General features: G+C 38.4%; 1 protein-coding gene across 3 annotated transcripts in view; it reads left to right on the forward strand.

The window, feature by feature from the left end:
- PIK3R1 (phosphoinositide-3-kinase regulatory subunit 1) overlaps positions 1–26,845 on the forward strand; it is a 959,753-nt gene that overhangs the window by 350,136 nt on the left and 582,772 nt on the right. For all 3 annotated transcript variants that reach the window (XM_079916424.1, XM_079916400.1, XM_079916404.1), the window contains one exon: positions 2,963–3,044. The gene's annotated coding sequence lies outside the window, so the exon portion shown is untranslated. The remainder of the gene's footprint in view (positions 1–2,962; positions 3,045–26,845) is intronic.

A 26,845-nucleotide genomic window follows, 5' to 3' on the forward strand; every position in this document is an offset into this window, starting at 1 on the left:
GTGATCTCTGTATCCCGCTCTTCTGCCATCTTCTCCTGTTAGCTATGATGCTTTAATTCTTGCAGTAATTTTTTGGTTCTTTAGCAAGGACAAAAAATAAGTTTTAATTTTTATCATTTTAGTGTTCCTTGAAATGGTATCTTTGATCTATAGCCAACAGGATTCTTGAATTTTAAATGGAAGCTCCTAGTGACTCAGACTTTAATTGGACACACCTCTTGGCTGAGACAACTAATAATTAGTCCATTTCACATGAGGGAACTATACACCCTCAAGACCTCAAAAAAATATTAAAGCAGAGATGGAGAAGATGTAACTTATTATAATAACTCTCCTAAAGTTACACAAATACAAGGATAGCAATGCTGTTCTCACTATTATCTCCTTCTGGCTCTTTATCCTGAGCCTCCCTATGATTCAAACTAAAGAAGTTTCAAGGAAGTGAGGGTGTCATAAAGGGATGACTGCTTCGTGCAAGATGGGACAGTAACTCAACTAGAGGCAAAATCAGGCTTGGTTTTCTGACTCAAACTAGAATTGACATTTAGAGCTCTAGGTGCTAGTGCTAAATTTAGCACTAGTTAACAAGAGGATATTACTTGCCTGTGCTTCAGCTTTCTGGTGTAAAATAAAGGTGCTAGAATAGAAAATCTGGGACATCCCTTCCTGTTAAAAAAAAAGCAAAAAACAAAAAACATTTATTTTCATGTCCAGGGAGTGGGATTAAGATGGGAAGGAAAGGGCTTCCCTGGTGGCACAGTGGTTGGGAGTCCACTTGCTGATGCAGGGGGCACGGCTTCATGCCCCGGTCCGGGAGGATCCCACATGCCATGGAGCGGCTGGGCCCGTGAGCCATGGCCGCTGGGCCTGCGCATCCGGAGCCTGTTCTCCGCAATGGGAGAGACCACAACAGTGAGAGGCCCGCGTACCGCAAAAAAAAAAAAAAAAAAAAAAAAAGATGGGAAGGAAAGAGTCAATTAAATATCCATGTGGAGGCAGGGATGAAAGGAAAATGGCCTAGCCTGGGCTTAGCTCTTTAATGGTTATTTCTGAGCATGAAGGCAGGGCAAGGCCCTAGGAGGGGCTTTAGAGATGATAGTAACATTCCTTTGGTTAAAGCAGGTAAATGGGCCTTATTTCTATTATTATTTACACCTTACCTATGTTTTCCATGTCCTTGTTATATAGTCACTACTTACTACACATTAAATCCAAATTAAAAATAAATAATACAGACTCTTTAAAAAGAACAAAAGTGAAGAATGCTTTACCTTTATGACTGAACGGAAAACTTTTTACTTTTCTCTATGGCATATCCTACCATTATGACTTATCCTGATCACTCATGAGGTGGCTGCTGCTTACCTGTCAGGCTTCATCTCCCACCTGTCTCCCCTTAACCATTCTCTCAGCAATATTCGATTCTCTAGAGGTTCTCACATATGTTATACTTTCTAATGCATCTGTGTCTTTCTGTGCATGGTCATTCTGTCTGGAACGCCTTCCCCAAGTCTGTTCCAAGAATTCCTACCTGTTCTTTTAAGTTGATCTCAAATACTTCTGTGAAGCTTTTTCCCATCTTCCCCTGGCAGACTTGGGTGCTCCTTTGGCCCTACGTAAATGTGCATTGTGTATCTCTGCATTGAAGCTGTTGTGTATTATACTGATTTGCATACCTGGTTCCTGATGGATTGTAAACTCCTTGAGGGCAGAGATTGAATTTCCATGTGTTCACAATCAGCCTGGCTTTCTGTCTGTCCATATTCATCTGCCTGTTCTATTTATCTGTCCTCTCCTTCTCCATGCATACCTCAGGTGATTTCAAAATATGGTAACTGATATGTAGTAGTAAATACATATAGAATAAATCTTCTTGGTGCGAAGGAAAGAGATGCCCTGGAGGAGCTGAGCAGTGGATAGGGTGCTATATAAGCAAAGGTGAAAGTACTTTTTTTTTTTTTTTTAAATGTGACCTGGGCTGGATATTCTGAATGCTGAGGCTGGTGGAGGGTGTGGGTAGCCAGCTTGGTCACCATTATTATTTGGGGATAACTGAGGAGCATTCAGAAAGTATCTAGAAATTATGACTTGGGTACTTGAGCTCTAGCTATCACCCTCTTTTGATGGAGAAAATCCTATTTGTTGTTACTTCTCGTTATATTGAATCAAGTATAAAATTATTCACAAAACACATTTAAGTCTAGATTTATCAAGACTGTAGTTAACATTTAAAGCAATTTTACCTTTCAAGTTTCAGGAAAAATATCTCATACATACATACACACAAAAAACAAAATACACCTTTTTCTCTTTCTTTTCTCCCTCCCTCCCTCCCTCCCTCCAACCATCCCTTCCTTCCTTTCTTTCTTTCTTTTTCTTTTTCCAGAGGGACTCTATTTTCTTCCCAAGCCCTCTCCCACCTTCATCTTCCATTGCTTCTTTCTATGTCAAGTCCCTTGAATCTAAAACCGGGTTATTCCTGGTAACATTCTTTCATTCATATTGTGCTAAACTCCTAGAATTCCCTAACATCTCCTTACACAAATCCTATTTATCCTTCAAGGGTTAGTGCAGGTTCACTTCTCCTATCAAGTTCCCCCTGGTCACTGTGGTCCTTATTGAGTTTCTACCAGTGTTACTGGCATCTAGCCTCTACATGCTGACTTAGCTCTTTCTTCCCTTTCATCCTGTGCCATTTACTCCTGGTTCATTTTTTATGGGTGGTAACTTGTCAGCTGGAGAGCAAGTACCCTGAGGCCCAGCTCTTACATACACAGTTTCTGTATCCTTGTAGCCCAGTATAGTGTTAAGCACATACTCTTGACTTAATAAAATAGTTAATTGATGATTTGGTTAATGATAGGGAAATCACCCACTAAGATTCATTGCCAGCATGATAATTAAGTTCTGGTTCAAAGTCTGACTTCACAAAGTACATTTTGTGTCCCATTCTTTGAAACAGGCACAGAGAAGAAAACATGAAAATGACTCAACTTCTGAAATTTTCAGCTTGAGAAGTGTTCATTTTTAGAAGGAGGAAGAAGGTAAGAGGTGAACTCTAAGGGAATCCAGGCTTGCACTTTGAGGTCCAAGATTAAAATAGTTTCAACACTGTGCATTCTAAGAACTAGCCAGAGGTCAGAAGTTTCCTTGGCATTTGAGCCAAGCTGATCATAATTTTGCGTTTCTTCACGTAGAGTCACTACTCAGATTTATATAGTGTTCTTTTCTTTCCAATTTAGAAAAATATAATTTAATTTCTTATTAATTATAATCATTTAAAATATTAATATCACCTCAATATTATTCATTCTGCAATTTTTAAGATGTTTTGCTTATAAATCTCCATGCATGTCTTAAATCATTTCATAGGGTTAGATTCTAGAAGTGGGATTTCTGGGTCAGAGCACACAGACCGCTTAAAGTTCATGTTTTGAAAAACAGAAAGAAAATCATGATTTGGCATATGATATGGCGAGGATGAGGAATATTATGGCTTTATTTTTATAGATTTTTACCCCCAAATCCTTTCTCCTTGTTTTTTTTAACTTAATCTCCCAATTGCATCATTTTCCCTTAAGTGTAGTATGTGGACACAGCCTTGTCAAGATACTACTTTGTATAGGATGCTGTGTAACGCATTTTGACCACTCTGGGTAATATGCAGGGCAGTTCAACCCAAACCTCCTCTACATTTCCTAGAATGGTTCTTCAATCCAGAATTTTATGAAGATGGAAGTAGGATTAGTTGATGATAAATAAACCCACAATCTAATGAAAACTCTAGACCTGACTATAAATTTAAGCACAACTATTCAGGATAATTTGCAATTTACAAATATATATATATACACACACACACATACATACACACATACATACATATACACACGGACACACACACACAGAGCAAGGACTGCTATGAATATACATTCCATCCTCACTAAAGAATTGCTGAAAAACCCCAGTCTGGTGCGTCTTAAAATAAGTGATCTCAATTATATTCCCAGTCTGAGTGCCCTGAGGACCTCAAGGGAGAAAATTGTGTGAGGTTCACACAGGACCTATACAGCTCTCAAAGTTTACTTTAAGCAGGTTTAGGCACCATCAGTTCCATTGCTGGGGAGATTTTGCTGCTCTCAGTGAGCTCCTGAACTGCCTGTCTCTGTTTTTCAGTGAGGAGTGACTTGTCTCTGCTGGGGCACCCTACACTTCTCTGGCTCTGTACTCTGAGTACACTGTGTTCTCTGGCTGGGTTCTCCTGGGTTCTGCCTTCATGCATTCTGGATTAAATTTTGCTCTGGTTAATCAAGAACATAATTTTCCATTGTGGGTATAAGCTGAAAATGGATTTGTGCCATGATGTATAAACTTGGATACCATAACGTTACCCCTTCTTTGTGCTCCCATAGAACCGGGTGTCGTATCTTTTTAGTATCTGTCTCACCCACAAACTAAAGTGCAAAGGGCTTCTTTTTTGTTTTTACTTTGTTTTAAATCTATCTAGCACTTTGCTCAGAGGATACAAAATTTTGTTAAATTATTTGTTGTTAAGCTACTGTCAAACAGTTGAAATATTTACTTAGCTATTTCTGCTCAGCATTTTGCTGTTTAATTGCTTATCTCCCTCTTGTGGATTATAGTTATTCAAAAAATATTAAGTATTGACTCAGTGCCAGTAATAAATTTTAGTCTGCTTGTGTCTTAGCCCGTGGAATGCTGTTACTAATCTACATGTAGAAACTGTGTTTTCAAAACTCTAATTCAGGAACATGGTGTGACTGTAAGTTTTTTTCAATTAGCAAATTTATTTCTATATATAGATTTACAGGGATATCAAGATTAATTCAAATTTTGATTTTCATTTAATGAATTTTCACAACTAAATAAATACATGTAAAGCCACTGGGACTATATCCATAAGGATGGATGCAATTATTCAGTGATAAAAAACAAAAATCAAAAAAAAATTGAGTGGCTTAAAACAGCAGTGTTTATTTCTTATTCATGCTACATGTCCATTTGGGTTGCTAGGGCTCTGTTTCATATTGTTTTTCACTTAGTTCTGCAGACTGATGGAGTCTACCATCTGAACATTGCTAATCCATACAAGGAGGCAATGGTGAAGCACGTGAGTTCTTAAAACTTCAATGAAACAGAACATATTACTTTAGCTTATATTTTATTGTTCACAGCAAGTCACATGGTTTTCTAAACTTCAAAGAGTAGTGTAGAGTAGCACAGTTCATGTGCCCAGAAAGAGAAGTATTTGGTCTACAGAACTAACGATTCTCCCAGGCCGTAGTCTGTGATCAAAAATTCAGCTCACTTTCCTTCCCTCTGCCAAGTGACTTAATGGTACCATTTCCAGGGGAAAGAAAGACCAACCATGGAAGTACTCATAACTTTACAAAACGGTGTGGATGAACCAAGTGCAGAGTGGCCAGGGGAGACTGAAATTCAGTTTGAGAGAGTCTGATGGTTCAGTGGACAAGAGACTGAATTCCAAAGAGGCAGCCTGGTCTTAAATCACTGGGCTGGTTCTTTGGGTTTAGATAGGCCAGAGGTTTAATACAGGAATTCAGACAGAATAAGCATTGATCCCTCACAAACATAATAATGAATTAGAGCAGAATAAGTGTCATGAACCTATAAGTATCACCAAATAAAACTTTGGATCTCAGAGCATGCTCATTTGTTCTTTTATCTCTTCAGCTAAGGAGGATAAAAGAGGGCTCATGTACATTGTTTGGAGGCAAGAACATAAAACAGAGACTCACAGTGTGTTTGCTTTGCCTTAATAAAGTCTAGGAATTTTTACGGAGGCTCTTTTATGTAAAACAATTATTCTTAGACTTTTTGGGTCACATACTCCATTCAGAATCGGATAATAGAATTCAATAGAGGAAGGCTTGCCTTTTCAATAAATGAATCTTGATCTGAACCTCATACTTTGTACAAAAATTAACTCAAAATGGTTCATATGGTTAAAAGGAAAATAAAACTATAAAGCTTGTAGAAAAAAATGGGAGAAAAGTCTTTGGGATCTGGGGTTGCATGAAGAGTTCATAAACTTGACACCAAAAGCATGATCTATAAAAGGAAAAATGGATAAATTGGAGCTCATCAAAATTTTAAAAAATTTACTCTGCAGAAGATTCTGTTAAGAGAATGAGAAGATAAGTGACAAACAAGGAAACAATATTTGCAGATCACATCTCTGACAAAGGACCAGTGTCTAGAATATGTAAAGAACTCTCAATGCTTAACAGTGAAAAACAAACAAAAAAATCTAATTAGAAAATGGGCTTACACATAAAGAGATATTTTATGAAGAGGATATACAGATGAAAAATAAGTGCATGAAAATAGGTTTAACATAATTACTTATTTAAGAAATGCAAATTAAAACAGCAATGAGATATCACCACATCTGTCAGAATGGCTATAATAAAAAGTAAAGACAACACCAAATGCTGGAAGGGGTTCAGAGAATCTGATCACTCACTCATACATTGCTGGTGGGAGTGGTACAGCGGCTTTGGAAAACTGGCAGTTTCTTATAAAACTGGCCACATTTATTAGTTTGTTTGGGCTGCCATAACAAAATACCACAGACTAAGTGGCTTAGAAATAAACAGAAATTTATTTTCTAGTAGTTCTGGAGATTCGAAATCCAAGATCAAGGTGTTAGCAGCCCTTCTTTTGAGGCCTGTCTCCTTGGCTTGCAGATGGCCACCTTCTTGATGTGTCCTCAGATGATCGCTCTTCAGTCTCTGTGTTGTCTGTATACTAATCTCCTCTTATAAGGACATCAGTCATAATGGATTAAGGCCCATCCGTGTGACCTCATTTTACCTTAATTACCTCCTTAAATTCCCTGTTTCCAAATACAGTCACATTCTGAGGTACTGGGGGTTAGGGCTTCAACATATGAATTTTGGAAAGACACAAATCAGTCCATAGTACCATGCAACTACTATATAACCTTGCAATTGTACTCAACCATTTATCCCAGAAAAAGTAAGATCTGTGTTTTTAAAAATCTGTACATGAATGTTCATAGTAGGTATATTCCTGATAGCTAAAATCTAGAAACAGTCCAGATGTCCTTCAGTAGGTAAATGGTTAAACAAACTAGTACTTCCTATACCATGGAATATGACTCAGCAATAAAAAGGAATGAATCATTGACATACATACAATGTGGAAGAATCTCCAGGGAATTATGTTGAGAGAAAAAAAATCCAATACCAATTATACCATATGATTTTATGTATATAATATTCTTTAAAAGATAAAATCATAGAATGGAGACTAGTGATTTCCAGGGATTAGGAATTGGGGTGAGGGTGGGGAGAGGGAGGTGTTTGTGGCTATAAAAGGGCAACACGAGTGATTCTTGTGGTGTTGGAAGCGTGTATCTTGACTGTACCAATATCAAACAGTTTTTGCTGAGTGTTTATTTTGTTTTGCTCTTTTTTTCTTAATGAGTCTTGCTAGGTGTTTATTAATGTTTTTGATCTTTCAAAGAACCAATTTTTAGTTTTGCTGATTTTTCTCTTTTTTTTTTTTTTGGCCTATTTTCTTTTTCACTGATTTCTGCTTTCATTTTGATTATTCTGTTGAAAGTCTGTCTCTGAGGGAAAACTCTGTGATGGATTTTTGCATGCAGGGTATTTATTAGAGATTAGCTCCCATGGAAGGGAGGAGAGTGAAACCTCATTGGTCAGAGGGAGAAATCTAACCGTGATGGCGTCTGGAAAATGTCAGACAACCCTATGGAGATCTTGAGGCATATTTAGGCTTTCAGCGGTGTCCTGCCTTGGTCAGAAATGTCTGAATGTTATATACTTCCACTGCAATCAGTCACTGGATCTGGCTGCCCAAGAAGGGCATGCCCTTGGGTGAGGAGGTTCTCTGCAACTGAGGCAAATCCTGAAGGAGTTGACAGCCAGAGTCTATCTGCTGATAGCTGGGTCAATCTGTCTTCATTAATATTGATGGAGGATCTGAGTGGCATGCCTCTGGGTTCACCACAATTTCTTTCCTTCTTTATTTGATAATACTTTTTTCTTTTATTACAGTTGAGGTGATCACTTAGATCATTATTTTTAAGACTTTGTTCTTTTCTTTTTTTTTAATTGGCTTGCAGATGGCCAAGCCAATTTTATTGGAGTATAGTTGCTTTACAATGTTGTGTTAGTTTCTTCTGTACAGCAAAGTGAATCAGTTATACGTATATATATATCCATGCTTCTTTAGATTTCCTTCCCATTTAGGTCACCGCAGATCACTGAGGAGGGTTCCCTGTGCTAAACAGTAGATTCTCATTCATTATCTAGTTTATATATAGTAGTGTATATGTGTCAATCCCAATCTCTCGATTCGTCCCACCCCTCTTTCCCCCCCTTGGTAACCATAAGTTTGTTCTCTACATCTGTGACTCTATTTCTGCTTTGCCAATAGGTCATCTGTACCATTTTTCTAGATTCCACATATAAGCAATATTATATGATATTTGTTTTTCTCTTTCTGACTTACTGTATGACAATCTCTAGGTCCATCCACATCTCTGCAAATAAGCCTTTATTCTTTTCTAATATGAGCATTTAAAGCCAGTACATTTTTCCTTTAAGTACTGCTTTAGCATCATCTCACAATATTTGATATGTTGTATTTTCATCATTTTTAAAAAATTTAAGTCAGGTTTATTGAGATATAATTTACGTACAGTAGAATTCACCCTTTTAATGTATAGTCTTATGTATTATCATTATTTTTACTTCCTAGTATTTTCTAATTCTCATTGTGATTTCTTCTGTGACTCATGGGCTTTTTAAAATTATGTTGTTAATCTCCAAATGTTGAGGACTTTCTAGTTAACTTTTTGTTACTCAGTTCCAGTTAATTTTCATTGTGGTTAGGAAACATTCTGAATGAGTCAATCATTTGAAATGTACAAGAATTATCTAAAGGACACATATACAGTTTACACTGTTATTATTTTATGTATATTTGAAAGGTATGTGTATTCTCCATTTGCTAGCTGTTGTGTTATATGAATATTAATTATGTCAAGTTGGTTAATAGATTTTCAAATTATTATATATTGCTATTTTAAATAGCTTTCTTTATCTCTGATTGAGGGAGGTGTGTGAAAATCTCCAATTGTGATTGTGGATTAGTCTATTTTTCCTTTTAGATCTGTCAGTTTTGCATCATATGTTAAGCTATGGTATTTGCTGCATATACATTTAGGCTTGTCACATCTTCCTGAGATCCTGTTATCATTGTAAAATATCCCTCTTTAGTATTCATGCCTTTGTGCTGTAACTTTTTCCATCCTTTTACTTTCCTTCTATCTGTATCCTTGTATGAGAATGTGTCCTTTTTATGGCACATACCAAATCACGGATTTAAAAAATATGTATCCATTCCTATAACCTCCATCTCTTAATTAGAGTATTTAAGCTTGTTTGTTTGATATTTAATGTAATTACTGGGTATGTTTGGATTTAAGGCTACTGTTTTCTATTTTCCTCATCTTGTTTGATTGCATTGTTACTTCTTTCATGCCTTCTTTTGGATTATTCAAGTGTGTTTATTATTCTATTTTATATGTTTTGTTGGCTTTTTAACACAGCTTTGTATTTCATTTTAGTGTTTATGCTATATATATAAGTATGTGTCCTTAATTTAATAAAATCTTGAATTAAGATTTTACCACTTCACAAATAATGTGAGAAGCTTTCAGCCCCACCTGCTCTTTTTGCTATTGTTCTCATATAGTTTAATTTTATATATACTATAAATTCCACAAATCATTATTATTTTTGCTTTAAACACTCTTTTTTACAAAGTAAAACTTTTTATTTCATACTTACCTTTGCATTTACTCTTTCTAGTTCTGTTTGTCTCTTTCTGCAACTCCATGCTTCCATCTGGGATAATTTCCTTTTACCCTGAAGACATTCATTTAGTATTTCTTGTAGTATGGTTCTGTTGGCAACAATTATTCTCATTTTTTCTTATCTGAAAATGTCTTTCTTTAGCCATTAGTTAAAGAATATTTTTGCTAGATATATACTTCCTGTATGACGGGGTTTTTTCCCCTTTTAACACCCTAAAACTGCCGTTCCATTGCCTTCTGTCTCCCATTGTTTATGTTAAAACAGCGGCTCTAATCTTTCTTGTTGTCCTCCTGAAGATAATATTTCTTCATTTTTGGCTATCTGGTGGGGATGGTCATTGTGGTGATGGAGGGAAGAAGAAAAATTTATCAGTCAACATTTATTTCCTCTTGGGGGGCAAAAAAGCCACTGATTAGGTTCAGCAGTCTCAATTGTCTCAAGAGGGAAACCCCTGGGAAGGAAGGAAGAGCTGTGGATATGGGCGGGGGTAAGGCTGTGGTGGGAATTCTATGAGCAGCAAGAGAAACCTGAAGCAACAGCTGCACTGAGCCCTTTGGTCTGCAGAGATGGTGAAAACTCATATGACCTTAGGAGTAATATGAGCTTTTTCTAGGGCTTCCAGGAGGGAAGCGGATAACTATATGGATCTGCGTAAGAGTATAACTAATCTCGAACAATATATTAGGGAGATATTCCCTTTTTTCTGTGATATGAGTTTCAAATGTGTCCCTTAGTTTTACATGGTCTTACCCAGACAACAGCTGGGCACATACCTTAGGAGGGATCCACTGAAGGGCAACTAAACATAAACTGTGTGTAAAAAGAGTTGAAACTGAGTATGGAAAAAAGACTAATATTCAAATAGTTGTCACATGGGGTGAGGAATTATACTTATTCTATATAGAACCATAGATCAGAGCCAGGACATATGGATAGAACCTCTAATGAGAAAGGTTTTCATTTAAGAGAAGGAAGATATTTCCATGTTTCAAGATAATGAGTTCCCAGTAATGGAAGTAAATAAGCACAGGCTGGATGACCATCTATTTGGGATTTTGTTGGGGGGATGGTACCAGTATTTGATAGTCTCTATTGCCTTTTCCTGTTGTCAAGTTCTATGTTGGGCAGCTGTTGGGATTAGTCATGAAAGGCTACCTTTGAGGTAATATGGATACAAAAAAGATAACAGTAGGTATAGAAAGAGAAAAAAAATATTCCTTTAGGCAGTACACTAATGAAAGAAGAGAGGTCCAGTCACTTGAATTCCACCTATGTTGAATTGATCAAGATTGTATTCCTAGAAATAGGAAACACTTTAATTGAGTCATAAAATGTTAAGAGCTGACAATATCCCCAACTGTCATCTAATCCAGCTCTGTCATTTTACAGATGTGGAAACTGAAGCCCAGAGGAGTTGACTTGCCTAAGGCAGTGATTCTCACTGTGTAGTTAGAAGAATACTTGTCTCAATTCCTGGGGAACTTGCTTAATATGCAAATCTCTGGTCCCCAATCTAGAGCTACTAACAAAAAAAACCTTTAGAAATGGAGTCCCATAAGCTGCATTTTATCACCTATTACAAGTAATTCTGTGCATACTGAAAAAACATTGTTCTACATCAGAGTGTTGATTACTTACAGAGCTCTGAAGAAGACCCCGGACTCTAAACTTCTAATCCATTGTTCCTATTATTCTAAATTGCCTATCCTTGAAATAAATCTGTTACCATCCTCTACAAACTATTAATAACTTCTAATCTTAGAAACAGCCCTAGAAATTAAATTGTTACTAGTATAAAATTGTTACTATTTATAAAATGCAAAAGAATGGTTTGGAAAATATGAACAAAGTTAATAAAATCAGGATGAACCCCAGGATCAGAGCCCATGAACATTGTCTTGATGACAGACTTAGAGAATCTTGGAACAATCCTTTCCATCCTTGACCGTGGAACATAGGGAGCATGTCTCTTTGATCTGGTCTAGTCAAAGGCTGAAACCTCAGTCCAAAGTGGAAAAAGACATGCTTTGCATACATGTTCATGTTAGACATATTAGCATACTTCTCATCATTTTAGAGTGTACCTGATGCAACTGGACTAAAGGACTTTGGTTAGTATTTTGTTAATTAAGCCCAAATCTTTTTATATGTGCACAATTAAAAGTGTTCTTTACTAATTTTTAACAGCTTATATGGTCTGTGGAGATCATATCATGGAAACTGAAGGGAAAAATGAAGAAAAATTAGATTTTACACATATTATTGTACATTAGGAAGAAATAGGGGATTAAAACACAGAACTGAAAGTGGTGAAAGGTAAGTTGTACCTGAACGTGGGCTTTGAAACATCAATTTGGTTCAAATATATAGAGCTTGATTTAGCAGTTATGGTTCTGCCTAGGAAGGAAGGTTACTTGAATGTTTACTACTAAGATCAAGTCTGTTGATAACATACTTGCCAGAAATCAAGAAACCCTTTTTTTTAATAACTACATAAAGTTCAGAAAATCAAGTTTCACCTTTGTTACTCATGACTAACAGTCTAGTCACACTAGACTGTAATTAATTGCTGCTATCTCTTGCTTCTCTGAAGGTGTTGTACATGAAACACTTTACAATCTTAGGCCTCTGCTCTAAATGGGGTTCGAAGAGCTTCCTGTTGTGCCAGGTTTCAACTCCTTGAAAGCTGCTTTTGGATTCAGAAATCCAGCAGGAATTAGAAGCCATTTTAAATGTAATCTGTTGACAAGAATGCTTTAGCAATATGCTTCTAGTGGAGTATAGTTGTATATTCATTGGCGGGTGAGGGATTTGAAGGTTGGAGAGCTAAAGCTACTGAATTTTTATAACTGGAAGATGAAAAAGATCTAAAGTAGGGTGATAATGTCCACAAAAAGATTTGATCATAATTTATGAATGCTTTTAAATAAAGGATAGAAAAGGAATAATTGAAAGTGAATTTAAAATTTCAAATTTGGTGACTGGTACAATAGTAGTACCATCAATAGGTGTAGCAAAATAATGAAGGGGACCTGGATTGGAGCTAAGGATGAGTGGATTCTAGATATGTTGGCTAGACTAATGATTGTCTAGAATGCAATTGGAGATAAGACACTGAAAATTTATGAGAGATTAGGGGCTGGAGATATAGCTCTGGAAATTACCTGCATTTGTATAATGATTAAAACCATGAGGGATCAGTTTTTTACAGGAAAGGAGAAAGAGCTAGAATACCAGGAATGCAATGTTGGGTCATAGCCATAGCCAGAGAACAGGAGAATGTTATGTTCTTGACAACAGTGGAAAGCAGTTAAAGACATGGGGAGGATTCAGAATAACATATGTCATGAAAGTCAATGTTGAAAAGTTTTGGGTGAAAAGTTGCATATTGTAGGAGTCAAGGAGAATGAACATGGAGGAAAAAAATCAAATATGGCAAGTAAATATTGGGAGGTTTTATGAGGAATTAGAATAAGGGGAAGAAATAGAATATCACAGGGTGAGGAACAAGTTGATGGTGGTGGGGGGGAGATATAGAACAACAAGCACTGACCACTAATTTCAGGTGCCAAAGAGAAAATGATTAATTCTACCCAATGAGGAGTCAACTGAATTAAGAAGAGAGGAAACAGTAATAAAAACAATGGAAAGACAGTTGTTGGAAATACTAGAAGACACAAGTTCCTGGAGGAAATGAAAGAAAAGAGAGACACAGAGCCCAAATGGACACCTTTGCCTTAGTTTTTTAAAACAAAAGGAGGTATTTTCCCTCTAAGACTAGCGGCAAAGCTATGTACTAGAACATCATGACAGAGACTGAGAGGAGGCTGCATGAGGGAACTTATGCTAAATGACCTTTATCTTCCTAGTGGAGAAGAAAGCCCCAAGACCATAGTCTTCATTTGGCTGCACGTAATAGGAACTTGATGACCTGTGGCTTAAAACATAAATATGTTTCTTAATTAGTTAATATATAACCCAGAGTGAAGGGGTTTCAAGATTGATTTGGCAACTCAAAAATGGATCAGACCAAGCCCTATCTTTCTACTCTGCCATCCTCGGAGTGATTTTCTGTTTTTTTAGTTTTTTTTTCTGGTCCCCAAGCTATTGCCTCGTGGTGTCAGGTTGGCAGTTTTTGTTGTAGACATCACATCCTCATGCTTTCTTAAGACAGAAAGGAAGGCTCAAGACAAAAGGCTTTTAGTTTGTGAGACTTCTTCTTTCTAAGGGTGTTGCTCCACTATCTTCTGGTCTGCACTGTTTCTGATTAGAAGTCTGCTTTTATTCTTATTTTTGTTCTTCCATAGTGTTTCTTATTTTCCTTTGGTTGCTTTTAAGAATTTTTTCCTTTTCATTAGTTTTTCAGCAATTGATTATGATATGCCTAGGTGTGCTTTTCTTAATGTTTCTTCTGCTTGGAATTTGTTGCTTTTCTTGGATCTGTGGTGTACAGATTATAGTACATTTGGAAAATTAGCAACCATTATATTTTCAAATACTTTTTCTGCCCCTCCACCCTTCTCCTCTCTTTCTGGGGAGGTCACTTGATGTCACCCCACAGCTCATTGATGTTTGTTAACTTTTTTCCTCTCTGTATTATATTTTGGTAGTTTCTATTGTTCTGTCTTCACATTTAGTGATATTTCTTCTGGAAAATCTAATCTCTTGTTAATCCCAGTCAGTGAATTTTTATCTCAGATAGTGTATCTTCCACCTCTAGAAGTTTGATTTGGGTCTTTTTTATTTCTAACATTTCTCTTTTCATCATGCTCACACTTTCTTCTGCCTTCACTGACATGTGAAATATATTTATAATAGCTGTAATTTTACATTGTGAGGTACTATATTTTATCTTTCTCTCTTTTTAAAATTTTTGTGTTTTGTTAAATATTTAGGCACCGTGTTCTGAGATGAAATTAAGTTACTTGGAATCAGTTTGATTCTTGGTTTCGAGCTTTGTTAGGGTGGGTCCAGAACAGACTTTACTCTAAGACTGATTATCCTTCACTTCTGAGGTAATACCTATGTTAGGACACTGCTCAATGTCCTGTGTGTTAGAAGGTCCTTAGTCTCTGAGTGTTGGAAAAATAAACTGGTCTCAGCTTTGTGTCAGCTTTGGGGATTATTTCATCTACTTCTTTCTGGTGACTTCCCCTTAGTTTCCTCACATGCACGCACAAGTCAGTATTCAGGCACAGACTTGAACTTTACCCTCTGTAGGTCTCTGAGGCTCTTTTTTCCTCTGTGCACCTCTTTCCTCTCTGGTACTTTGCCTTGCATATTCTAGACACCTACTGAATTCCAAACTCTGTTTCCTCAACACAGGAAAACCTGGCTCTGATTGGGTTCTTCCTCCATGTTTTGCAGTCTGGAAATTTTCTTAAAATTGTGATGTGGGGTACTCCTAGAGCACACTTTCTTTGTTTCCTTCCTCCTAGGCATCATAGTCCTGTGAGGCCTGTTGTCCGATGTTGGAAAGCTTGTTCAGTGTTCTAGTTATTTAAGGCAGAAAGGTAAGCCTGTTAGTTCACATGACTGTAAAGAGAAGTACTCCCATACCTATGTTTTGCATGGAATGCAGTAAACCCCTCCCAGGGGTGATGACCCCCCCAAATCTCATGCAGTTACTGCATCTAGCTTGAAGTTCACTCTCTCTAGGTGGTAGACCATTCTCTCTATCATATCTTGATACAATTTCTCATGGTCTAACAACTAATAAGCTAAAAGAGAAAGTTTTACTCCCTTCTTATCTTCTGAGAATAGAGGCATAGCATCTATGCCTCTTGAGAAAACTAAAGAAGGTTTAGACCAGCTGCTATGGGGAGTGTTCTAGGAAATTAATAAGAAGTTAATAATGACCCACTTGTTATTATATAGCTGTCTTAGTCAACTTTAGAAAATCCTTTGATTAACATACTCTTAGCTGAGGGAAAAGAATTTATTTAGCCAGAGCACATTTTGTGTTATCATAGGGGTCTCTCCAAATTATGTTTTATATTTACGTATGCTTCAACAGAAAAACAGAACTTTAATTTTCAAGTTAGCCTTTCAATAGAATTAAATGTTGGCTTGGTTCTGAAAGACCATTATTTAATTCAAGCTGTCCCACCATGTATTGATTTACTGCAAAGCCCCTGCAAGTGTCCAAAGGCACACCATCTTTCCTTTTTAAAGGATGTAAATTAGAAATGGCATACAGTGGGTTCATAATAAATGCTGCGGACTGATAGCCTTAATCACCTTGATTCTATAAAACTCTGAAATAACCCAAAGTTTGATCCAAAGTACAAGTACATTGAAATGGCTGGCTGAAGAGTGAAGCAAGTCTTAGGTACACAGTTACTGTGGATGAGTCACATGGATGGAATTATAGAGAAATGCATATGTTTTTCCTGTCCATTTTACACCTGATCTGGAAAGCATAATGATGCCTTTTATTGCTCCATGGTTTTCAAGCCAGCATATTTTCAAATCACTCACACTTGCTCTTAAAGTAAATCGTTTTGAATTTTCAAGAGAAAAAAATATCTTCAGTCTAAACAGGCTTAGCTTAGTGAGGCTTAGTGAGTTAGGAGACTATTTCTACAGAATATGCTGTCCATACTAATCTAGAAAAGTTGGAGAACCTTAAGAGAGCTTAAGAAAATCTGAAACCTTGTGAAACTGGATTGGAAGTAAAATTCGTTGAATCAGAACCTTAGATCCACGTTTCTGTAATACAGTCATTGCTCACATTTATTTACCTACTATTAAAATTGCATGAACATCGTTTGATTGCAGCTGTTTAGATTTTGATAAATGACAAACAGCATTTTCTCCTTCCAAATAGTGCAAGACATCAAATTTATACTGTAGAGGAAAAAATATGAGATTGAGAGAGACTAACAGGAAGTAGGTTCATTCAGTTTGGAATTCTGTTTATAAACAGACCAAATCAGATGGACCCTAAGCCAGAGGGTGGTCATGTCTTGATCCCATAAACACACACATTCTAATCACCTTTAGACAACATCTTTTTGGCCTTTGTTTGGCTTTATACATAGTAAAGTGCATCAGCTATTTATATTCTTGCCAGTTGGAGATGATGGGCCAGGTTTGTGGGGCTTTTTATTTTTAACAAAAATGTTGAAGTCAACTTATCTCACCCTGATTCTGCTGTCAAAAAGCTATAACTACTGCAATGGCTAAGTGTATGAAGAAGCAACTGCCTTGGATTGTCAGTGAACCAGTGACTTTGTTGCCTAAAAATATAAAAAAGGAAGGAAAGTATTTTAATTCCTTCATTAAAAGCCATTTGTGAAAACATGAATGTTTTAATATGTGAAGGTAGAATAATACAGTATCCCAAAGGTGCTGACTTTTCATTTTCAAGCTATTTGATTTTTGTTAAGAGAAAAGGATACAATTATCTTCTTTTTTTTTTCATGTATTACTGGAGATGATGGATACCTGTTTTTTAGTCATCTCAGGATTGTCACTACTTCTAGAAAGGCCTCTTCTTCATACTCCAATTAGTGGTTCAGAAGGAGCTTCCATATTTTGACATGAATCCATATTTTGACATGAATCCATATTTTGACATGAATCCACCCCTCTGCTCTCAGAGCCTTGAGGCTTGTGAGGTTAAATTACCTGCCTTAGTGCATCTATCTGAAACTGGTAAACCAGAAACATCATCAGGATTTCTCCAACTTGAGAGTGAGCATGGGTCAGCTCCTGTCAGGGCATGGAGATTATAAACCATACAATTTGGGTGCAGTTGATGGCCATATCTCCTGCCCTTTGCTGAAAAATGGGCTCTGGTAAGAGATTGGAGCCAACATGTGATGACAGGCTGAGCCAGTACTTTGCATTGGGAGCACTATGTTTTGAATGGTGCATGGGCAAATCACATGATATCCAAATTTGGGGGCTAATATCTTACAGTTATGGAGTGTCAGATCCCATACATGTATTTTAAAATAACTTTCACTTACTACTGTTGTAAAACTATTGTGAGTCATATATAGAGTCATAAATATAGAAAACCTATAAAGGGTATGGTTCTTCTAGTAAGTACTTATTGACTAATTATTAGTATTTAGGCTTTGTAGGAACATCAAACAGCACATAGAACAGTGTCAAGGAACCAATAATTTAGTAGGGGAGATAAGTAAAAAAAAAAATTCACCCTAATCAAATATATGTATGTGGTAACTGCTAATCTCTGATGGATCAAAGGATATATTATAAAGACCAAAGCATTGGGACCTCTAAACCTTCAGTCATGATAGCATTATGAGTTTATAATATAAAACTATCTCTTCTATTTCATGAACATACACAGTGGTAATTGGAGGTAGTCCAGTAGACCCAGTAACTGCAATGAGGCAGAGGCAATTGGGAGATGATACGTCCAATCTTTACCTAGGTCTGTCTTATAGTAAGCCCACTGAATCCGTACATCCACCTGGTGGTTCTCCCATTTCCCAAATTCACAGTCAGGATGAACATTTTTAGCCTTCACCTTTATTGTTCAACCTATGGAAAGACCTTAGTCTTTGAGTACGCCTATATCTATGAAAGAAGTTGAATCAATAATTAATAACTTTCCAATACAGAAAGTAGCCAGATCAGATGGGTTCACTAGAATCAAAAATTTTAAGGAAGAAATTATGCCAGTTCTCTACAATATCTCCCAGAAAATAGAAGCAAAGAGAATAGTTCCTAACTCATTCTATGAGACCAGCATTAATCTGATATCAAACAGATATCATGAACATAAATGCCAAAATTCTCAATAAAATATTAGCAAAACAAAACAATGTATAAAAATAATTAAGCACCATGACCAAGTGGAATTTATTCCAGATATGCAAGGCTGTTAAACGTCCAAAAAGCATTTAATGTAATCTATCACATTAATAGGCTAAAGAAAAAAATTATATGATCATGTCAGTAGATGCAGAAAAACCATTTGACAAAATCCAACACCCATTCTTGGTAAACCAACAAACAAACACCTCTCAGCAAATTAGGAATAGAGGGTATTCCTAATAGAGGAAGCAAATTAGGCTTCCCACAGCTCTAAGTCCTAGGACCAGTACATTCAGAACTGGGACTTTGGTAAGATTCTTCATCTCTATGAGCTTGTTTCTTCATCTGCAAATCATGAGAGAAAGAGAAAGAGACAGGAGGAAGAAGAGTGATTAATGGTTATTTGGTACCCACTATATACTAGGGAGAAAGATAAACATTTTTTAATAATACCGTAATTTCTAAATAAATAAATAAAGGCAAAAAAGGCAGAACTTTAATGAAATGTATAAGTCTCAAAAATGCTAGAATAGTTAACAAATGTACTGTATCTGAGCTTTTGAAAGCATCATACAAAAACAGCTGTTTCAAAGGAGCCTTCTTGTGTGTGGAGATGGTGACAAGTGTGGTTCCCAGAGAAAAAAGTGTGGCTCCCTTTTCCTGATGGATAGATGACCGATGCTAGGTTGTACAGGGGCTGTGAATAGTTAAGTAGCCTGATATCTGCCTATTTTCTGTTTTGACCGAGAAAGGCGAATAAAACTTGTCAGTAAAGTTCGTGCCAGGTAGTTCTGATAGCAACTTAACACCAAATATCTAGTCAATTAATTAGAGCTGAGCTCAATTAGCAGCGGCCCAAGGGAGTCTGCAGTCGCAGCTGGCTTTTTGGGTTTGGACGCTGGCTAAAGCAGCCTGGGTCAGCTCCTCAAGTTCACACTCTGTAGGAAAGGACCCCGTAGTCCGGGCACTACGTGAAAGCAAGGTAATGTTTACTCCTTTGAGCAGAATTGGAGAGTGTCGGGGCGGTGCGGGGGGGGGGGGGGGGGGGAGGGGTGCGGGGGCGAAGGCCAGCATTTGTTTTTGGGTTTTTTTTTGCGGTACGCGGGCCTCTCACCGCTGCGGCCTCTCCCGTTGCGGAGCACAGGCTCCGGATGCGCAGGCCCAGCGGCCATGGCTCACCGGCCCAGCCGCTCCGCGGCATGCAGGATCCTCCTGGACCAGGGCACGAACCCGTGTCCCCTGCATCGGCAGGCGGACTCTCAACCACTCCACCACCAGGGAAGCCCAGGCCAGCATTTGATTAAGCAGCAACCAGTTGACTTTTGGTCTGAAAATTCTTTTGCCCTCTTCCCCCTTTGTTGAAATAACAAGGCGTTTTGCAGACCCATCTCAGTTCCCTCTTCCTGAAATTGAGGCCATTGCTCTGGCCGCCTTAACACGTTTTATCTGCAGCACAACTTTTCACTTCCTGAATATAGTGTCTTGTACCTATTGTATCTGACTCTGTTTGTCCCAGGCTAATCTTGGCTAGTAGGTGAAATGTATTGATATATTCCTGAGGGCAGGAGGATGACGTCATGTACTTGCTCTTTATCCCTCTCAGCACCTGGGACATTGGGGTTTCAAACTAACTTCCGATAAATTGATCAGATTTACTTGAATTCTTGAAATAAATAATCTAGTCTCATCCCTCAGATATGTGGGCCCAAGTTATGGCCTTTTTGGCATTTTTGTTGAGACAAAACCTCTTACAGAAAGAGAGGAGATCTTTGGCTAGTCACAATCTCTCTGAGCCTCAGCTCCCACTATCAAATGGGCTATAAATACACTTCTTTTCTGGACTGGTGTGAAAAAATATCAATAATGTAGCACAGCACTACATAGTAGATGCTTATGAAGGGTAGTGATGATTACCATTTCCTCTTCTAGAGACAGTTATTCACAAACAGCTATAACAAAAAGGGCATGGAGGCAGTAAGTGGAGAAGTGAGATTCCTCTTTGGTGAAAATGGAGCTGTGAAGACTTTGCAGGATGACTGTGGGGCATAAATTGGATGAGGCACCCTGCAGAAGCCCTATCAAAACAGTACTAGGCAAGAGGAGGCATGGATGCCTAGTCGGGGGTGGTGTCCATAGTGCAGTATTTGAGGAACATCAGTTGAGTGAGATACGGAAAGGAGAAAGATTCTCCTATTTGTGCACCTAAACCTCTCAATTTGTTTGGCATTTCTATGTAAGGAAATGAAGTGTTTCTTCTAAATAAATTACACCACTGCAGAAGCTACCGATTCAAGATTTCTGCTTGTGGAGTTACTTTAAAAGTACAATCAGTTTTCAGACTTCTCTTTGCCTCGTGTGTTACTTATTTGTTAGTTTCAAGTTGGTATGGCTCCACGAAGCAAAAACAGGTGCCTTTGAGAAGTGGTGAGAATTCAGCATTAAGGGCACGTGGAGATCTATTCTGTGTCTGAAAACAGGCTAGGTATCTAAAACCTTCCTCTGTGTTGGGGCCACTTAAGTGCTGGAATCATAAAACACAGGATGAGGGAGAAAATCCTGTGATTGTTTTTAACATCCTCAAAGAGGATTTCAGAGTACCATAAGCTGCTAATGAGTATCAGGAGGCAGGTGCAAGACACAATTACTTTTCCGTTTCCATCCCTTTTATCACTTGAGAGCACTTACAGATTATTCACTGATTTCTGTGGCAGAGGCTTTTTGTGAGAAAGAAATATTCTATCAGAAAACAGCTATTACACATTGTTCAAGATGTCTTTAATTGGAAAATAAGAAAGACAATGAAAAAAATGACAATTTCTTAAATTTAAAGAATTTCATGTAGTTCTCATCAGAAGTTTCAAATGATTACTTGACGTCATTTTACTAAGACACAGGGTTACTAGGATTCATGATTCAGATGCCATCTAGTCTTTTTCCAAGAAATCCATTGCTTTGCTCCTCCAAATCCATCACAGTAATCTTGGACATTAGTTGGCATTGCTTCACTTTTGTCTGCTCCCTATTCATTGCTCCTTCCACAGTCTTCCTGGATTGCAGCTCCCTGGTACAGTAAGTTTAGGCCTTTACGGCCAACAGTAGACTAGGTTGGAAGCACAGTCTGAGATGACCTTAGAACTTTAGAGACAGAATCTTCTTATTTCGTGTTGTTGCAGTAGAGGCCACTTTTATGAAGGTGAAGATGGCTGTTTGTCATGGGATCTCCTAACCCTGGATCCAACCACCTTCCCCTCTATCATCAATAATTACTTTAGCTTTTACATCTTGAAGAGCTGAAAAGGTCCCAGAATTGTGGCCAAGGCCAAAAGTGGATACCCAAATTATCAAGACTCCAGTTTGCAAAGTCAAGAGAGCTGCCAGTATGTAGAGCTGTCCTCTCAGCATAAAAGGGGGCCCCAGAATCAGCTCCATTGATCCAATCACCCATCCTTCTTCCCACCTGATCATTATAGCAAGAGTACTGGTGGAGAGAGCCTGGTCACTTGTAGGAAGCATAGTGTTCTTGGAGAGAAGCTCTCGTTTATTTTTGCATTGTAGGAGCAAGGTGGGGCTTCGGCTCCCCTGAAACCAACTCAGGAAAGGCTCCAGAGACTCACCAGTCAAACTGGAGGTGCTGCCATTTCATTACCCTGATAGGTAACTGTGTAACCAGCAGAAGTAGAGGAAGAACTGGAGAGTGACTATGGGGCCATGAGAAGAGGTAAAGGCCATGCAGCCTGAACTCCTACCGCTTAGCGTGGCAAGAACGTGTGAATAGTTTTCAGATCAAGTGGACCACCAAACGACAGTTTAGCAGCAGGTGTCCTACCAAGGAGAGCAGCCTAAGTGGCAGGAAGAGATCGCCTGTGGGTGGTGGACCAACAAGGTGAGAGCTGAAGGAGGGGTTGAGGAGAAAGGTTAAGTCACAACTGAATCTTCTCATCAGAAACCATGCACCGAGGAGACCCTAGCTGTTTCCCCTGAGGAACACGTAGGTTTGGCTTAGCAGACAGGCAGAAAGTGAACCACTGCCATGTGAGCACACTGGTGCTGGTGAGAGACACCGCAGCAGTCAACCTAGGAGGAGACTTCAGCCTTACTATAGCAGTCCCCCAGGGAAAATCGCCTCCCCCATTTCTTCTCCTGGCTCCTACACCTAAGGGAAAGAGCTGGAAAGAGCAAGAGGAAGTGTGGGAACAGCATACCTGCTCCCCTTCCCCCAGACAGTCCTGGCCAGTGCAGCAGAGAGGGAGAATGCACCTGCATTGAGTTTGACACTTTAGTTTTAAAATGCAGAGGACTCAATATTAAATACTGAAAGCCATTCATTCATTCCACAAATCTTTATTGATTACCTACTATATGCCAGTATTGCTCTAGCTGTATAAAATTATTAATGAACAAAGTAAAAGATTCAAAGGAGACTGACACGAGGTTAATACTGAAAATGATACGAAAATTATAAAACCTGGGAAAGATATCCTTAAAGGAACCACCACCAATGGGGAAAAAGATTCAACAAAGCCAATCTTGTGGGCAGTTGTTCTGGGAAAAAAAGTTGTCTCATGTTTATATCCCAAGGAGTTGGCTGTTCAAAAAACAGTTTGCCTACTTTTATCAGCACACACAGTTCAGTTGACACCTGCATTTAATGGGCGCAGGTGATTCCCATAAGGAAGGAGGTTCAGATAGGAAGAATTGCAGCAGCAATGGTAAAATAGAGAATGTGGCAATCAGGGAAGCAAGAAGGCAGTGGGATCACCTCACAGTGTTTTTGTTTAGGCTAATCTTGCTGTCGTTGCTAGGAAACTAATTAGTTCTTAGGGCTTGAAAAAGAGAATCCCCACCATTCATCCTCCATTCCACAGCAATGTAATGAACACCCCCTGCATGCAAGATGCTACTTGTGATGGAGGCAAACATGGAGGAGGTGTGGAAGTTGCCCTGGGAGAGTCTAGTGGGGAAAGAAAATCTGCACATAAGTTGCAATTGTATTATCTTGTATTTTCATGGGTGCTTTATAATATACAAGGCGTTTTCACAGATGTTTGATTTCAGAACATTACTCTCAGGTAGGCCATTCTTTTTTAGATGAGAAAATTCAAATTCAGCAAGGTTAAGTAAATTGACCAAGACTCATAGCTAGCAAGTAGAATCTTGAACCACATCTTCTAAATTCCAAGTGTTATTTCCAGGACATCTCACTGCATCCTAGTATTCATGAAAGCAGTATGTGATAGGTAGTGAATATACAATATTGTGTTAAAGAGTAGGGGTTGGCAAACATTTTTAGAAAGGTCCAGGTAGTATTTTAGGCTTTGCAGGCTGTAGGATCTCTGTTGCAGCTACTCTACTCTGTCACTGTAGTGTTGAAGAAGCTGTAGACAGCACATCAACAAATGGGTGTGACTGTGTGCCAGTAATATCTTATATATGTGCTGATAGTACTTTATATACAAAAACATGCAGCAGTCCAAATTTGTCCCATAGTTTGTCTGTCTTTGCTATTGGGGGACAGGCTCATTCCTTCTTGGCAGTGGTGTACTAGTAAATATTTAACAACTGGGTATCTGCAGGTGGGACGGGGGGAACCTGATTTGTAATGGTTGCCCATTTCTGTGGTGTAAATACTACCTCCATCTTTGATTTCAAACTACAGGCATGAAGTCACTAAATGAGGAGTTGGGAAGACGAATGTATAGACCAGCCCCAGTGTATTACTGCTTGAGAGTATCACTGAAGACTTCTGGGCTCAGTGTAGGAAATCAGTAGTTGAAGATAGAGTATATGGATGGAGGAGAAAGAGCAAGAGGCACATCATAAGAGTGGGCAAGTGCCAAGCATGTTCTGGGATTGATGGCCAGCTCAGTTAGGCTTGAGCATGGGGTGTAAGTAGGGGGTAAAGGCAGGTGGGTGAGCTGTCACATCAGGTCTAGAGTACAGACAGCCTTACTGCCAGCTAAGGAGCTTGGGATTTGTTAAGTAGGCCCCTGTGGCCTCTGAAGCTTTTTAACCTGAGGACCGTTCTGGGGCTGTATTTTAAGATGTCTCTAGCAGCCATCTGAAATTGGCTCAAGAGAAATTGAAAGAAGGGAGACCTGTTGAAAGGAAGAGCCATCTTTGAAATACAAAACAGACCAATGAGAGGTGATAAATCATTCCATTTTGGTCGACAAAGTAGGAGAAAGTAGAATAATTTCCCACCCAGAGCCGTGCAGATCTTGCATATTCTTTGTCCTACTTTCTTTCCTTTCTTCCAACCCTTTTTTATTCCTATTCATCATAGATTGGCTATAGTCCAGTGGGTCTCAAATTTGCGAGTTCATCAGAATCAACTGGAAGCCGTGTTAAAGGTGGGCCTTGTGACTTGAATCCGCATTTCTGGGTTCCAAGTGTTATTATATCCATGACATGTCACTGCATCCTAATATTCATAAAAAGCAGTTCTTGATAAATAGTGAATTTTAAGTAGAAAAATCAATGAGCTCTAGATCAGGGGCCCCAGAGGTTCTGCTTTAATAGATCTGGGCAGAGGGCTGAAAATGTGTATTATTATTTTTTTAATCTAACATCTTTATTGGAGTATAATTGCTTTACAATGTTGTGTTAGTTTCTGCTGTATAACAAAGTGAATCAGCTATACGTATACATATATCCCCATATGCCCTCCCTCTTGTGTCTCCCTCCCATCCTCCCTATCCCACCCCTCTAGGTGGTCACAAAGTACTGAGCTGATCTCCCTGTGCTATGCAGCTGCTTCCCACTAGCTAGCTATTTTACATTTGGTAGTGTATATATGTCCATGCCACTCTCTCACTTTGTCCCAGCTTACCCTTCCCCCTCCCCTTGTCCTCAAGTCCATTCTCTACGTCTGTGTCTTTATTCCTGTCCTGCTCCTAGGTTCATCAGAGGCATTTTTTTTTTTTAGATTCCATATATATGTGTTAGCATATTGTATTAGTTTTTCTCTTTCTGACTTACTTCACTCTGTATGACAGACTCTAGATCCATCCACCTCACTACAAATAACTCAATTTCGTTTCTTTTTATGGCTGAGTAATATTCCATCGTATATATGTGCCACATCTTCTTTATCCATTCATCTTTCAATGGACACCTAGGTTGCTTCCATGTCCTGGCTATTGTAAATAGAGCTGCAATAAACATTGTGGTACGTGACTCTTTTTGAATTATGGCTTTCTCAGGGTATACGCCCAGTAGTGAGATTGCTGGATCATATGGTAGCCCTATTGTTAGTTTTTTAAGGAACTTCCATACTGTTCTCCATAGTGGCTATATCAATTTACATTCCCACCAACAGTGCAAGAGGGTTCCCTTTTCTCCACACCCTCTCCAGCATTTATTGTTTGTAGATTTTTTGACAATGGCCACTCTGACCAGTGTGAGGTGATACCTCATTGTAGTTTTGATTTGCATTTCTCTAATGATTAGTGATGTTGAGCATCCTTTCATGTGTGTGTTGGCGATCTGTATATCTTCTTTGGAGAAATGTCTGTGTAGGTCTTCTGCCCATTTTTGGTTTGGGTTGTTTGTTTCTTTGATATTGAGCTGCATGAGCTGCTTGTATATTTTGGAGATTAATCCTCTGTCAGTTGCTTTGTTTGCAAATATTTTCTCCCATTCTGAGGGTTGTCTGTTGGTCTTGTTTATGGTTTCCTTTGCTGTGCCAAAGCTTTGAAGTTTCATTAGGTCCCATTTGTTTATTTTTGTTTTTATTTCCATTTCTCTAGGAGGTGGGTCAAAAAGGATCTTGCTGTGATTTATGTCAAAGAGTGTATTTCTAACAGGGTCCCAGGTGACGCTGAAACTGCTGGCTCTGCAACCACATTTTGAGAACCACCGTTCTGGCAAATATTGTGACTCTTCAATGTGGATATTTCTGATTCACCTCAAGCCCAAGTATGCAGTACTGAACTCATTACTCAGTCCCTACACCTGCCACACTCCCTATATTTCCCCATTTTAGGAACTGGTAGCATGTTTCACCTAGTTTTTCTAGTAAGAAGCCTCAAAGTCTTCCTTTTCACTTCTTTCACTCCTCCTGCCCTCACTAGTTAAATCCTCAAGCCCTGTTGCTTCTGCTTACTAAGTCTGTCTTCAGTCTACCTACCATTCTT

This window comes from Stenella coeruleoalba, assembly GCF_951394435.1.
Source record: "Stenella coeruleoalba genome assembly, chromosome: 3".
Classification (NCBI taxonomy): Eukaryota; Metazoa; Chordata; class Mammalia; order Artiodactyla; family Delphinidae; genus Stenella; species Stenella coeruleoalba.